Genomic DNA, 10,000 nt, shown 5'->3' with positions numbered 1-10,000 from the left:
CGGACACACGCTCCGGACAGAGCCCCTGTCGCTCAAGCCCTGGAAGCCCTAAGTACCTGGGTGGAATCAGTTCCAGGATTTCATCCATGCGGGAAAAGTTGAAAATGTGTCCGGGACAGCGCCCCCTAGGCGGACACACGCTCCGGACAGAGCCCCTGTCGCTCAAGCCCTGGAAGTCCTAAGTACCTGGGTGGAATCAGTTCCAGGATTTCATTCATGCGGGAAAAGTTGAAAATGTGTCCGGGACAGCGCCCCCTAGGCGGACACACGCTCCGGACAGAGCCCCTGTCGCTCAAGCCCTGGAAGTCCTAAGTACCTGGGTGGAATCAGTTCCAGGATTTCATCCATGCGGGAAAAGTTGAAAATGTGTCCGAGACAGCGCCCCCTAGGCGGACACACGCTCCGGACAGAGCCCCTGTCGCTCAAGCCCTGGAAGCCCTAAGTACCTGGGTGGAATCAGTTCCAGGATTTCATTCATGCGGGAAAAGTTGAAAATGTGTCCGAGATAGCGCCCCTTAGGCGGACACAGGTGTCTGCATGAGCCCCTGTCGCTCAGAAGCTGGAAGAGCAGTTTGAAAAAGGACCGGGGTAAAGAGGGGGAAAGCACCATATATGTGTCCAGGAAGGCGCCCCTCGGGCGGACACAGGTGTCTGCATGAGCCCCTGTCGCTCAGATGCTGGAAGAGCAGTTTGAAAAAGGACCGGGGTAAAGAGGGGGAAAGCACCATATATGTGTCCGGGAAGGCGCCCCTCGGGCGGACACAGGTGTCTGCATGAGCCCCTGTCGCTCAGATGCTGGAAGATCAGTTTGAAAAAGGACCGGGGTAAAGAGGGGGGAAGCACCATATATGTGTCCGGGAAGGCGCCCCTCGGGCGGACACAGGTGTCTGCATGAGCCCCTGTCGCTCAGATGCTGGAAGATCAGTTTGAAAAAAGAACCAGAGGATAGAGGGGAAAAACACCATATTTGTGTCCGAAAATAGCTCACTTTGACTCGGACGCGTTCCCTGTGATTTCAGCCTGTCAGACATGGTGCACATAGTAACGAGATGGAGGTGTTTTGGTCGACCAGGTAAAAAACGAAAAATCGAGAGAAGGTAAAAAGTAGGTGAAAAATTAAGCCTCTCTCGTTAAGGTACTTAGAAAAAATCCCAAAAAAAAAATGAACTCCCATTGAAATGAATGGGGAAAATTTTTTTTCTCGTTTTTTTTCTAAGTACAACAACGAGAGAAGGTAAAAAATGGTTTTTTTTAGCCTCTCTCGTTAAGGTACTTAGAAAAAAACCCAGATTTTTTATTTTCTCGTTTTTTTTCTAAGTACAACAACGAGAGAAGGTAAAAACAGGTGCTTTTTAGCCTCTCTCGTTAAGGTACTTGGAAAAAATCCGAGACATGTTTGGTCTTCCCCACTGACAGTGCGCCTTTGCTGGGTAAGTTGTGGACGTGCCAGGCACCCCCGGGACACCGGTGGAACGCGGCCGGACTCGTGGTACTCCAACCCGGGCATAATTTTGGATATTTTCCGGTCCTTTTTTTCCCCACTTTCCCAACTTTTCTTCTGAATCACAGTGCGCCTTTGCTGGGTAAGTTGTGGACATGGCAGGCACCCCCGGGACACCGGTGGAACGCGGCCGGACTCGTGGTACTCCAACCCGGGCATAATTTTGGATATTTTCCGGTCCTTTTTTTCCCCACTTTCCCAACTTTTCTTCTGAATCACAGTGCGCCTTTGCTGGGTAAGTTGTGGACATGGCAGGCACCCCCGGGACACCGGTGGAACGCGGCCGGACTCGTGGTACTCCAACCCGGGCATAATTTTGGATCAAATTCGGGACTTTTGCCCACTTTCCCAACTTTTCTTCCCAATCACAGTGCGCCTTTGCTGGGTAAGTTGTGGACATGCCAGGCACCCCCGGGACACCGGTGGAACGCGGCCGGACTCGTGGTACTCCAACCCGGGCATAATTTTGGATCAAATTCGGGACTTTTGCCCACTTTCCCAACTTTTCTTCCCAATCACAGTGCGCCTTTGCTGGGTAAGTTGTGGACATGCCAGGCACCCCGGAACCCTGGTGGAACGCGGCGGGACTTGTGGGACTCGAACCTGGGTGTGATTTTGGACCAAATTCGGGACTTTTGCCCACTTTCCCAACTTTTCTTCCCAATCACAGTGCGCCTTTGCTGGGTGCGTTGTGGACATTGTAGGCACCCCGAGACACTGGTGGAACGCGGCGGGACTTGTGGGACTCGAACCTGGGTGTGATTTTGGACCAAATTCGGGACTTTTGCCCACTTTCCCAACTTTTCTTCCCAATCACAGTGCGCCTTTGCTGGGTGCGTCGTGGACATTGTAGGCACCCCGGAACCCTGGTGGAACGCGGCGGGACTTGTGGGACTCGAACCTGGGTGTGATTTTGGACAGAATTCGGGATTTTTGCCCACTTTCCCAACTTTTCTTCCCAATCACAGTGCGCCTTTGCTGGGTGCGTTGTGGACATTGTAGGCACCCCGGAACCCTGGTGGAACGCGGCGGGACTTGTGGGACTCGAACCTGGGTGTGATTTTGGACCAAATTCGGGACTTTTGCCCACTTTCCCAACTTTTCTTCCCAATCACAGTGCGCCTTTGCTGGGTAAGTTGTGGACATTGTAGGCACCCCGAGACACTGGTGGAACGCGGCGGGACTTGTGGGACTCGAACCTGGGTGTGCTTTTGGATCAAATTCGGGACTTTTGCCCACTTTCCCAACTTTTCTTCCCAATCACAGTGCACCTTTGCTGGGTGCGTTGTGGACATTGTAGGCACCCCGGCACTCTGATGGAACGCGACGGGACTTGCGGGACTCGAACCTGGGTGTGATTTTGGACCAAATTCGGGACTTTTGCCCACTTTCCCAACTTTTCTTCCCAATCACAGTGCGCCTTTGCTGGGTGCGTTGTGGACATTGTAGGCACCCCGGAACCCTGGTGGAACGCGGCGGGACTTGTGGGACTCGAACCTGGGTGTGATTTTGGACCAAATTCGGGACTTTTGCCCACTTTCCCAACTTTTCTTCCCAATCACAGTGCGCCTTTGCTGGGTGCGTCGTGGACATGTCAGGCACCCCGGAACCCTGGTGGAACGCGGCGGGACTTGTGGGACTCGAACCTGGGTGTGATTTTGGACCAAATTCGGGACTTTTGCCCACTTTCCCAACTTTTCTTCCCAATCACAGTGCGCCTTTGCTGGGTGCGTTGTGGACATTGTAGGCACCCCGAGACACTGGTGGAACGCGGCGGGACTTGTGGGACTCGAACCTGGGTGTGATTTTGGACCAAATTCGGGACTTTTGCCCACTATCCCAACTTTTCTTCCCAATCACAGTGCGCCTTTGCTGGGTGCGTTGTGGACATTGTAGGCACCCCGGAACCCTGGTGGAACGCGGCGGGACTTGTGGGACTCGAACCTGGGTGTGATTTTGGACCAAATTCGGGACTTTTGCCCACTTTCCCAACTTTTCTTCCCAATCACAGTGCGCCTTTGCTGGGTGCGTTGTGGACATTGTAGGCACCCCGGAACCCTGGTGGAACGCGGCGGGACTTGTGGGACTCGAACCTGGGTGTGATTTTGGACCAAATTCGGGACTTTTGCCCACTTTCCCAACTTTTCTTCCCAATCACAGTGCGCCTTTGCTGGGTGCGTTGTGGACATTGTAGGCACCCCGGAACCCTGGTGGAACGCGGCGGGACTTGTGGGACTCGAACCTGGGTGTGATTTTGGACCAAATTCGGGACTTTTGCCCACTTTCCCAACTTTTCTTCCCAATCACAGTGCGCCTTTGCTGGGTAAGTTGTGGACATTGTAGGCGCCCCTGAACCCTGGTGGAACGCGGCGGGACTTGTGGGACTCGAACCTGGGTGTGATTTTGGACCAAATTCGGGACTTTTGCCCACTTTCCCAACTTTTCTTCCCAATCACAGTGCGCCTTTGCTGGGTGCGTCTTGGACATGTCAGGCACCCCGGAACACTGGTGGAACGCGGCGGGACTTGTGGGACTCGAACCTGGGTGTGATTTTGGACCAAATTCGGGACTTTTGCCCACTTTCCCAACTTTTCTTCCCAATCACAGTGCGCCTTTGCTGGGTAAGTTGTGGACATGCCAGGCACCCCCGGAACCCTGGTGGAACGCGGCGGGACTTGTGGGACTCGAACCTGGGTGTGATTTTGGACCAAATTCGGGACTTTTGCCCACTTTCCCAACTTTTCTTCCCAATCACAGTGCGCCTTTGCTGGGTGCGTCGTGGACATTGTAGGCACCCCGGAACCCTGGTGGAACGCGGCGGGACTTGTGGGACTCGAACCTGGGTGTGATTTTGGACCAAATTCGGGACTTTTGCCCACTTTCCCAACTTTTCTTCCCAATCACAGTGCGCCTTTGCTGGGTGCGTTGTGGACATTGTAGGCACCCCGAGACACTGGTGGAACGCGGCGGGACTTGCGGGACTCGAACCTGGGTGTGATTTTGGACCAAATTCGGGACTTTTGCCCACTTTCCCAACTTTTCTTCCCAATCACAGTGCGCCTTTGCTGGGTGCGTTGTGGACATTGTAGGCACCCCGGAACCCTGGTGGAACGCGGCGGGACTTGTGGGACTCGAACCTGGGTGTGATTTTGGACCAAATTCGGGACTTTTGCCCACTTTCCCAACTTTTCTTCCCAATCACAGTGCGCCTTTGCTGGGTGCGTTGTGGACATTGTAGGCACCCCGGAACCCTGGTGGAACGCGGCGGGACTTGTGGGACTCGAACCTGGGTGTGATTTTGGACCAAATTCGGGACTTTTGCCCACTTTCCCAACTTTTCTTCCCAATCACAGTGCGCCTTTGCTGGGTGCGTCGTGGACATGTCAGGCACCCCGGAACCCTGGTGGAACGCGGCGGGACTTGTGGGACTCGAACCTGGGTGTGATTTTGGACCAAATTCGGGACTTTTGCCCACTTTCCCAACTTTTCTTCCCAATCACAGTGCGCCTTTGCTGGGTGCGTCGTGGACATTGTAGGCACCCCGGAACCCTGGTGGAACGCGGCGGGACTTGTGGGACTCGAACCTGGGTGTGATTTTGGACCAAATTCGGGACTTTTGCCCACTTTCCCAACTTTTCTTCCCAATCACAGTGCGCCTTTGCTGGGTGCGTTGTGGACATTGTAGGCACCCCGGAACCCTGGTGGAACGCGGCGGGACTTGTGGGACTCGAACCTGGGTGTGATTTTGGACCAAATTCGGGACTTTTGCCCACTTTCCCAACTTTTCTTCCCAATCACAGTGCGCCTTTGCTGGGTGCGTTGTGGACATTGTAGGCACCCCGAGACCCTGGTGGAACGCGGCGGGACTTGTGGGACTCGAACCTGGGTGTGATTTTGGACCAAATTCGGGACTTTTGCCCACTTTCCCAACTTTTCTTCCCAATCACAGTGCGCCTTTGCTGGGTGCGTTGTGGACATTGTAGGCACCCCGAGACCCTGGTGGAACGCGGCGGGACTTGTGGGACTCGAACCTGGGTGTGATTTTGGACCAAAACATGCCAGGCACCCCCGGGACACCGGTGGAACGCGGCGGGACTTGTGGGACTCGAACCTGGGTGTGATTTTGGATCATTTCGTGGCCTTTTGCTATGCATGCCTTCTCCCCGCTAGTTTGATGTGTGCTGCTGCAAAAGTTCCAAGAGGGCGTTTTTGCCCCCCTCCAAACTCCCTCTCTTTGTTTATAGTGCATATTTTCTGCTGGATCTACTCTCTATTTACTCCAAGGAAAAAAACTAGCCGGTCGCGGCAAATTTTTACAATCGGTCGCCAAACTACGGCACGAGGGCCGAACGCGGTACGCCGGCGTCCAAGATACGGCCCGGGGATTTTTTTTGATTTTTTGGGCTTTTTTTGATTTTTTTGGACATGTTGGGCATCCCAGGACTCGGGTGCGACTGCAGGACGTGTGGGGCTCTAACCTGGGTGTGGTTTTTGGTCATTTTTCCGGACTTTTGCCCACTTTTCCAACTTTTCTTCCCAATCACAGTGCGCCTTTGCTGGGTGCGTTTTGGGCATGTGGGGGGCACCTCGGACTCGGGTGGGACGCGGCGGGACTTGTGGCACTCGTACCTGTGTGTGATTTTTGATCATTTTGTGGACTTTTCCCCAGACACTCTCCACTTGTCTACCCCACTTCCCCTGTGACTTTGCTGGGGGGCGTTTCCCCGCTGTCCTTTGTAGTGTAAGGGTTACTTTTCTTTTTTTTCTGTCTGAAAATATGGCCCACGAAAGGCCTCACATTCCCCGGGAAGACCTGATGGACGCCCCGGCGTCACCGAAATACGGCAAACTGTCTGAAAATAGGGGCTCCAAGTGTTCCCCACTCTTTCTGGCCCACAAAAGGCCTCTCATTCCCCGGGAACACCTGTAGGACTCCCCGGCGTCAAGGAAATACGCCAAAACGTCTGAAAATAGGGCCCCAAAAGAACTGGAAATGATGCCTTTAATTTGGGGGGTGATGTCTTTAATTTGGGGGGTGCATTGGAGGCGGGAGTCCACTGGAGGGCTCCACAACGTCTGAATATAGGGCCCCAAAAGGCCTGGAATTAATGTATTTAATTTGGGGGGTGCATTTGCAGCGGGAGTCCACCGGAGGGCTCCATTTCCCCACTCTTTTGTTGACATATGGCCACAAAAGGCCTCTCATTCCCCGGGAAGACCTGATGGACGCCCCGGCGTCACCGAAATAAGCCAAACTGTCTGAAAATAGGGGCTCCAAGGGTTCCCCACTCTTTCTGGCCCACAAAAGGCCTCTCATTCCCCGGGAACACCTGTAGGACTCCCCGGCGTCAAGGAAATACGCCAAACTGTCTGAAAATAGGGCCCCAAAAGAACTGGAAATGATGCCTTTAATTTGGGGGGTGATGTCTTTAATTTGGGGGGTGCATTGGAGGCGGGAGTCCACTGGAGGGCTACACACCGTCTGAATATAGGGCCCCAAAAGGCCTGGAATTAATGTATTTCATTTGGGGGGTGCATTTGCAGCGGGAGTCCACCGGAGGGCTCCAATTCCCCACTCTTTTGTTGACCTATGTATGGCCCCAAAAGGCCTCTCATTCCCCGGGGAGACCTGAAGGACCCCCCCGGCGTCACCGAAATAAGCCAAACTGTCTGAAAATAGGGGCTCCAAGGGTTCCCCACTCTTTCTGGCCCACAAAAGGCCTCTCATTCCCCGGGAACACCTGTAGGACTCCCCGGCGTCAAGGAAATACGCCAAACTGTCTGAAAATAGGGCCCCAAAAGAACTGGAAATGATGCCTTTAATTTGGGGGGTGATGTCTTTAATTTGGGGGGTGCATTGGAGGCGGGAGTCCACTGGAGGGCTACACACCGTCTGAATATAGGGCCCCAAAAGGCCTGGAATTAATGTATTTCATTTGGGGGGTGCATTTGCAGCGGGAGTCCACCGGAGGGCTCCATTTCCCCACTCTTTTGTTGACATATGGCCACAAAAGGCCTCTCATTCCCCGGGAAGACCTGATGGACGCCCCGGCGTCACCGAAATAAGCCAAACTGTCTGAAAATAGGGGCTCCAGGGGTTCCCCACTCTTTCTGGCCCACAAAAGGCCTCTCATTCCCCGGGAACACCTGTAGGACTCCCCGGCGTCAAGGAAATACGCCAAACCGTCTGAAAATAGGGGCCCAAAAGAACTGGAAATGATGTGTTTAATTTGGGGGGTGATGTCTATAATTATGGGGGTGCATTGGAGGCGGGAGTCCACTGGAGGGCTCCACACCGTCTGAATATAGGGCCCCAAAAGGCCTGGAATTAATGTATTTAATTTGGGGGGTGCATTTGCAGCGGGAGTCCACCGGAGGGCTCCATTTCCCCACTCTTTTGTTGACATATGGCCACAAAAGGCCTCTCATTCCCCGGGAAGACCTGATGGACGCCCCGGCGTCACCGAAATAAGCCAAACTGTCTGAAAATAGGGGCTCCAAGGGTTCCCCACTCTTTCTGGCCCACAAAAGGCCTCTCATTCCCCGGGAACACCTGTAGGACTCCCCGGCGTCAAGGAAATACGCCAAACCGGCTGAAAATAGGGGCCCAAAAGAACTGGAAATAATGTCTTTAATTTGGGGGGTGATGTCTATAATTATGGGGGTGCATTGGAGGCGGGAGTCCACTGGAGGGCTCCACACCGTCTGAATATAGGGCCCCAAAAGGCCTGGAATTAATGTATTTAATTTGGGGGGTGCATTTGCAGCGGGAGTCCACCGGAGGGCTCCATTTCCCCACTCTTTTGTTGACATATGGCCACAAAAGGCCTCTCATTCCCCGGGAAGACGTGATGGACGCCCCGGCGTCACCGAAATAAGCCAAACTGTCTGAAAATAGGGGCTCCAAGGGTTCCCCACTCTTTCTGGCCCACAAAAGGCCTCTCATTCCCCGGGAACACCTGTAGGACTCCCCGGCGTCAAGGAAATACGCCAAACCGGCTGAAAACAGGCCCCCAAAAGAACTGGAAATAATGTCTTTAGTTTGGGGGGTGATGTCTTTAATTTGGGGGGTGCATTGGAGGCGGGAGTCCACTGGAGGGCTCCACAACGTCTGAAAATAGGGCCCCAAAAGAACTGGAAATAATGTGTTTAATTCAGGGTGCATTTGCAGCGAGTGTCCACCGGAGGGCTCCAATTCCCCAGCTATAGTCCTGGTACTCTAAAATGATGGCACTTAGTCAAATTTCCGCCTTTTTTTGATGACTTCCAACTAGGAGAGGGACTAATTTTGAGTTCCAGACCCGGGTGGAGAACCATAGCAGGTCGGCCTTCTTAAAGGGAAATGCTCCTAGGCACTTAGTCAAATTTACGCCTTTTTTTTGGACTTCCAGCGAGGAGAGGGACTAATTTTGCTTTCCGTACCCGGGTGGAGAACCATAGCAGGTCAGCCTTCTTAAAGGGACATCCTCCTAGGCACTTAGTCAAATTTACGCCTTTTTTTTGGACTTCCAGCGAGGAGAGGGACTAATTTTGCTTTCCGTACCCGGGTGGAGAACCATAGCAGGTCAGCCTTCTTAAAGGGACATCCTCCTAGGCACTTAGTCAAATTTACGCCTTTTTTTTGGACTTCCAGCGAGGAGAGGGACTAATTTTGCTTTCCGTACCCGGGTGGAGAACCATAGCAGGTCAGCCTTCTTAAAGGGACATCCTCCTAGGCACTTAGTCAAATTCACGCCTTTTTTTTGGACTTCCAGCGAGGAGAGGGACAATTTTGCGTTCCTGACCCAGGTGGAGAACCATAGCACGTCGGCCTTCTTAAAGGGACATCCTCCTAGGCACTTAGTCAAATTTACGACTTTTTTTTGGACTTCCAGCGAGGAGAGGGACTAATTTTGCTTTCCGTACCCGGGTGGAGAACCATAGCAGGTCAGCCTTCTTAAAGGGACATCCTCCTAGACACTTAGTCAAATTCACGCCTTTTTTTTGGACTTCCAGCGAGGAGAGGGACAATTTTGCGTTCCTGACCCAGGTGGAGGACCATAGCACGTCGGCCTTCTTAAAGGGACATCCTCCTAGGCACTTAGTCAAATTTACACCTTTTTTTTTGGACTTCCAGCGAGGAGAGGGACTAATTTTGCTTTCCGTACCCGGGTGGAGAACCATAGCAGGTCAGCCTTCTTAAAGGGACATCCTCCTAGGCACTTAGTCAAATTTACGCCTTTTTTTTGGACTTCCAGCGAGGAGAGGGACTAATTTTGCTTTCCGTACCCGGGTGGAGAACCATAGCAGGTCAGCCTTCTTAAAGGGACATCCTCCTAGGCACTTAGTCAAATTTACGCCTTTTTTTTGGACTTCCAGCGAGGAGAGGGACAATTTTGCTTTCCTGACCCAGGTGGAGAACCATAGCAGGTCGGCCTTCTTAAAGGGAAATGCTCCTAGACACTTAGTCAAATTCACGCCTTTTTTTTGGACTTCCAGCGAGGAGAGGGACAATTTTGC

The sequence above is a fragment of the Nerophis lumbriciformis genome, unplaced genomic scaffold (genome assembly GCF_033978685.3).
Source record: "Nerophis lumbriciformis unplaced genomic scaffold, RoL_Nlum_v2.1 HiC_scaffold_78, whole genome shotgun sequence".
In the NCBI taxonomy this organism is placed as follows: Eukaryota; Metazoa; Chordata; class Actinopteri; order Syngnathiformes; family Syngnathidae; genus Nerophis; species Nerophis lumbriciformis.
This window is presented reverse-complemented; position numbering follows the sequence as displayed.